Source organism: Terrapene carolina, unplaced genomic scaffold, assembly GCF_002925995.2.
Source record: "Terrapene carolina triunguis isolate 2854851 unplaced genomic scaffold, T_m_triunguis-2.0 Scaffold21, whole genome shotgun sequence".
In the NCBI taxonomy this organism is placed as follows: domain Eukaryota; kingdom Metazoa; phylum Chordata; order Testudines; family Emydidae; genus Terrapene; species Terrapene triunguis.
Genome location: NW_020664372.1, coordinates 153680 through 160116, shown reverse-complemented (window position 1 = coordinate 160116; position 6437 = coordinate 153680). Strand labels below are relative to the sequence as shown.

Here is a 6437-nt window from a genome sequence, read left to right as displayed (position 1 = left end):
AAACCTAAACGTATTGAGCCTGATTCTCCTTTCCCTTGCCAGTATGGAGTGGATATAAAATGCTACTACATGTTTTGGTAGTGTTTTACTCCCACTTTAGTGTAATCAACTACACCAGGTCTGGGGAGGAGGGATAGCTCAGTGGGTTGAGCATTGGCCTGCTAAACCCAGGGTTGTGAGGTCAATCCTTGAGAGGGCCACTTAGGGATCTGGGGCAAAATCAGTACTTGGTCCTGCTAGTGAAGGCAGGGGGCTGGCCTTGATGACCTTTCAGGGTCCCTTCCAGCTCTATGAGATAGGTATATCTCCACATATTATAAGATGAGAGAAACAATAGCTATGCATGTCATAGTCTTACACTGTGCTTGATGGTGACATATTAGTAGCCTCAGTGCATATCTATATATTTAAAATTAGGAGATGCCGTGCTTGGTAAATTCACTAATTTTGATTTTTAAGGAGAAAGTCACATGAAATTACTATGGTTTCCCTAAGTTTTTGTTAAAATTTGTTACCAGTGCTAATATTCTTGGTTTTGAGTAGTAAGTAATAGACACGTTTCCCCTTGAGTGTACAATGCTATTTAACTGTATTCTTCATGATGCTGATCCCATCAAGTTCTAAGTTTCTGTAGAGAGATGACAGCCAAAGTAGTTATCTCTCTCCCTTTCCTCCTGACTTTCACATGTGCATGTGCACACACACACACAGGGAACTTGTTTGTAATTAAATCTCTCTGATGCTCATTTCATGGCTGTTCTGTGCAATAAAAAACTTGCACCATAGGGAAATCTTTACTGATGGGAAGTGAAGTCCCTAAAGAAATAACCAATGATTTTTTTGTTTGAAGTTTTACAAAGTTATCTGTTAAACCAGGTACCTATGCTAAGCCAAGTACTCTATGTCATTGTCATTCCTGTGAATAAAGGACATTTCAAACAGTGCTACCAGAAAAACTGGATACTCCTAGTATCTATAAACTATTGTGGCAAGGCATCACCTTTGCCTTGCCAGCTTCAGATTTCCCCCCCTTGGTGGTGGGGAAGGGTTTTTATTCCTCAAGTGGATTTTTATTTTCAATATTTACAAGATGGGCCTCAAGGTAGATCCAAAGCGTACTCTTCAGCCAAACCAAAGAAACAAATTCATAACACAAAAAGGGAATATCTTTCCCTGTCCTTTCTCTGGGGTGTTTTCCTTGTTATGCTGGCTGCAGGGTGCCAGTCATTCCCCAAAATGTCTGCTAGCGTGGTTGCTTTCCCTGTAGGGAGGAGAGCAGCCTTCCACCAGGAAAAGCCTTTTCTCCCTGCTGCCACTAGGTGTGCTGCAGGTTGTTGTTTCTCCTCCCTGTCTCTCACTAGAAGAGGGTGTTTGTTTGTTAGTAACTTTGTTTGTTTAAAGGTCTCGGGTATCCCTTATTTGGACTCAGGTGTCCCAAGGTGACCTGAGGTAACCTCTTTTCAGCTCATGGGGAAAAGGGCCTCTACCTCTCTAGGGCTGACGTACCTGCCTTACACTTCGGCAGCACATATACTAAAATTGGAACGATACAGAGAAGATTAGCATGGCTCCAGCGTAAGGATGTCACGCAAATTTGTGAAACGTTCCGTAAAAAAAAAACCCACTGTCTTACAGCTGTCTGGTCTGACGTTGTCACAATGTTTAAGCACCAACAATGTGTTCAGTGCTCTACATGACAGAAAAAGAGATGGTTCCTGCCCCCGCTACCAAAATAACTATCAAAATAATGAGTATGCCCACTGGTAAGTTACCAAAATAACTATCAAAATAATGAGTATGCCCACTGTAAATAATTTACATATTGGAAATGAATGTGCTTTTACTAATTGAATTTATTTTAATGGATAAATTCTAGGAAATCTACAAAAGTGCATTTATTGTCTTGTTTGTTACCTTTATGGGTATAATGAATACATTTTAACATTAAGGCAATATGTTAAATCCAAGACCTGTTGCAGCTTGAGGAAAAGCTACCTTCCAAAAGTCACTGTATAATTTCAGCTTCTAATAATAATCTTTAGCTCTTTTCATTCATAGATCTAAAGTACTTTACAGAGTATCATTATCCCTTGTTTCCAGATGGGGAAACTGAGGCACAGAAAGGTAACCTGAATCAGGCTAGTTCACACAACATGTCAATGAGGAACAGAACTTCAGGTCTCTTGACCTTGACTCCCAGACCGTGCTATAACTTTTGGACCACATTGCCTTGCTAATAATATATAATAGGGTGTGTAAATCAAACCATTCCTACATTCAGCATGCTCACAATTTATATCTGTAATGTAGTCGCAGTCTTACTCTTGAGCTTACATCTTAAGTTAGATGGAGCATTCCAAATAAGTGCTGCTTAAAATCTTCATAATCACACGACCATGTACTCTGCATACCCCACTTTTTACTTTAACAATTATTGTGAGAATGTTGTACAGAGCTTTTAGAAATAGTACTGGGACTATTCCCTGATCTCTCTGCATGTCTAGCTGGGTGCCTTCAGGGCCGGCTCCAGGCACCAGGTAACCAAGCACGTGCTTGGGGCGGCACCTGCTAAGGGGCAGCCAATCTTGGGTGGCGGGGGGCAGCGTGGCGCGGCGCTCGGCGGGGGGGGGGGGCGGCGGCGCGGCTCTCAGTGGGTGGGGTGTTACGGCGGGGCGGCACTTTTTTTTGCTGCTTGGGGCGGCAAAAAAGTTAGAGCCGGCCCTGGGTGCCTTAGTTGTCACTGGATTAAATATGCAGATCTGGAGACAGCAGGAAATTAAAATCAATGGGCAAGAACTTAAGCTGGTGCAAACTTTATCTGCATTGACTTCTATTTACCACTGCAGAGGATCCGACCTAATAAATTTCAGACATCTATAAAGATGCTATAAATAGCTTTTATAAAAATAACTAATAGTCGATATTATGGATTTTGAGCTTAATAGAAAATCTTGGTACCTTCCAAAACTCAAAGCAAGTGCTTTGCCAATAGGAAGGTAGGAATCTCCTCCTTCTAGTGCTATAAATCTCCAGTTTGTAGCCCTCCAGATAAACAGATTTCTGTCTATAAAACTATCATTAGTAAAGTACTTAATATTGTCAATCCTGCAACTTGGGCTAGTGTAAATCAGGAATGAAATTCCATATATGAAGAAAGAGGAAAACATTTTTGTGGCAGATTGATTTAAGAAGCAAAAGGTATCCTTTTGGAAGCTGGTATGTTAGAAGAAGTCTGCTGGAGAAGGGTTAGTCAGTAGAGTGCAGGCAAGGTGGTAAAAATGCATGATTAATGTCATGTATTATATGGCTCTGAAAATTTATCCCACAACTATCACATCACATATTTCAGCTTTCTAGTGCCACCCTTCTGGTGCCAGAGCTTTTCAAACAAGATTGCAAGGCTCTATTATTTATGAGGAGGAACATGTATTTTTCCCACTATTCTCAAAAATGACTTAAGTCCTGTTCAAACTTCCCAAACATTTCATATTCAGACAGATACTAAGCTCTGAAATATTCAGCTCAAACATTTTTAGAAAATGGAGTTATGGAAAAGAGAATAGAATGGAAGCATCTATAACATTTGGGATCAATACCTCTTCTTCCACCCCCACCACCTAAAAAAGTGTGCATGTATAAATAATCATTCATGCACAGAATAATACTTCTTAGCACTACATCATGCATGGCTCATCTAGTCAGAAACCAAATGAGAAAAAATGGACATTACCTTGAACTTTCAAATAATTCTGAATCTTATTTCTTTTAATAATGCAGGGTTAGTCATAAATGTTGCATCATCCATGAGCACATATAGGCATGGCATGAAACTCTCATGAGACAATCTCATGATCCTGTTACCCTGTTTTTTGAAAATGGGCCTAACCAGAGGAATTTATATAAATATTGTATTAAGACATGACATCATGCTTCTAAAAGACTAGAATAAAGAATAAAGTAGCATTAGATGCAAAATTGTAATGGAAGCAAATTGGCCAGGAAGTGTTCAAATATCTATATATTAATATCAAAATTCCAGGGCTGGGTGGGGGAAGTGGGAAGGAATCAAAGGTCCTGATTCACAGCTGGTATAAACTGATATCACTTTATTAACTTTCAAGAGACCAACTTCAATTTACAGCAGCTGAGAATCAGGCCACAAGCATGGATTTAGATACAGAACTTATCTTAAAGTTGTTTTTAGGACTGTTCTTCAAAGATAAAAAAGCCAAGATGTGGCCTAGTTTTTTGAATATGAGACTCAGAACCAGAACTCCTTATTAGGTCTGACTTTGAATGCCTCTATAGCCTGTGGCAAGTCATTTTAACCTCTTTTTTTCTATTTCCCCATCTGTAAAATGGACAAAAAATGGATTTTGTGAGAATTAATTAGTTGATGTTTGTTAAAAAAAAAAAAAAACAAATTTTTCAACTGAAAATCACTATTTAATTGGTACTAGTAAAGAAATAGTAAACAGCTAATGTATGACAAAATATTGATTAAGAGAGAATTTAAAAGATCCCCCTTTTTGTACACATATAATAGCAAATGATGAAAGATCAATTAAACCCTGCAATGTATTAAATTTACCAGCCAGATGTCCTCTTTCCAGGCACAATATGGCATCTGCATGGAATTGGCACAACTGACATTATGCTCTGGACCCAGCCTATTCAGTGGAAAGCCAGCAATGATTCCACAATTCTAAACTTTGCCATAGGGAAAAGTTCTATAGTAAAGAATCAAACTCTACTTAATTTCTAAGGATGGTAATTTGAAGTTGAATATAATGTTGACACCCTGAATGACAGGAGAGAAATAATTGCTTTCCCTGCTGGGAGCTATCAAGTGGATGCCCAGCCAGTAGCGTCAGCCAGAGGGAGAGGAAAGAAAGCTTCATTTCTTCCTAATATCATGCCTCCTCAAAGCCTGGTCCAGGTGATGGAGTAAGTGAAGACACCAGCCAACACATTTCCCTTCAAACCGTGGGGGAAGAAATGTATTTTGGAGGGAAGAGGATAGGAAAGATGCACAGAGCCCCTGGCCTAGTGGGCAAAAAGGGGAACCCTGCTGTGAGGGAGGGGAGAATGGTGTGTGTGACAGATTTGAGGACCATTGTATACATTTATGAATGGCTTATGGATGATTGTGTTCTACTCCACAGGGGAAGGTTGCCACAGCTCCTCCAGAAACTAAAACGCTATATATGTGGGGGTAAATAGGATAAATCCCTGAAACTGTAAACACCTCCAGAGTTGTACTCCCACCTGAGGCGGTTTGCATGTAGTGATTCAGGCTGTTTTTTCCAGAAACTAGGAAACATTGGATAGAAGACCTTACATTGAGGGGAGGGGCAACCCTTGTGGAAGCATTGGAAAGACTTTGGCCTACTGGGGCTCCCCAAAAAACTGATGGATGAACTCTGGTAAGCTTTTAGCATGCATTTAGGATCTTTTGTTGTTGTTTTTTATGTTTTCTCTGCAATGCTTTTGTCTTAAGAATATATATAGTTTGCTTTATGAAGTTGCTTTGCTGGTTGATAATGCACACACTGTTGTAACCCCTAGAGAAAGGTTACCCACAGTTGCTGGACCTCTGCGAGATCTGCTGGGGAAATCACCGCAAAGTGCAGAGGGACTGCAAGCCTAAACCCATGTTCTGGAGAAAGAGACATGACTTTGCCCAAGATATGTGATGGGTAGGAAGACTGAAACCTTTAAGTGGGTGCCTTCCAGGAGAAACAGGAGGTGGGGTCAAAGGTGCAATTAACCTTGAAACTGTGACTTATATTGTGGTAGTGAGTGTGATCTATGACAGTAGGGAATTGTCAGTAAAGTGCCAAGAGCTGTGAAAGCAAGTATTGTAGAAGAGAAAGCAATGCACAGGCCCTGGCCATGAGGCAGGCTGGATTGCTGGGAATATCACAGTGTTTGGTGGGAACTATGAACCCTTAAATCCGCCCGGTCAGAAAGGAATGGGAAAAGGGTCCCTACCCAGAGACAACTGATGGCTGGAGGCCTGAGGCTTGGCTGGGCACTCCTGGAGTGGACCATGGAGGGGGAAATACAGGTGCAGTTCCCTTGAAACTTTGGGATGGGGGCACACAGAGCCCCTGGCATGGGAAAAGGTGGAAATGAAGGGTATGCGTGGAATTGGAAAAGAGGGTTCAAAGAGAGCTGCTGGCATGGGGGAGAGTATGGGGACCTTCATAGGAAGGAGGGGAAATGGGGACACAAACCCCCTTCCAATACCTTTTTTTTTCCATTCCCTCTTGACCCTTGAGTCACTAAGGGTCCCTGGCCACAAGCTTTAAGAGGAGCTTTCATGGGCTCAGGGGAATGAGCCTATGTGGTTTCAGGGGCCTCTTAACTTTTATACCCTTTTTTGTTTTCCTCCATGCCACACAGTCAAGGGCCTGCGATTTTGAAATGGGGTT

General features: G+C 41.2%; 1 non-coding gene across 1 annotated transcript; it reads left to right on the top strand.

The window, feature by feature from the left end:
* Positions 1-1511: 1511 nt before the first annotated feature.
* LOC112115090 lies at positions 1512-1616 on the top strand. Its single transcript, XR_002908792.1, has one exon. It is a non-coding gene; the product is annotated as a U6 spliceosomal RNA (small nuclear RNA).
* The last annotated feature ends 4821 nt before the right edge of the window (positions 1617-6437 follow it).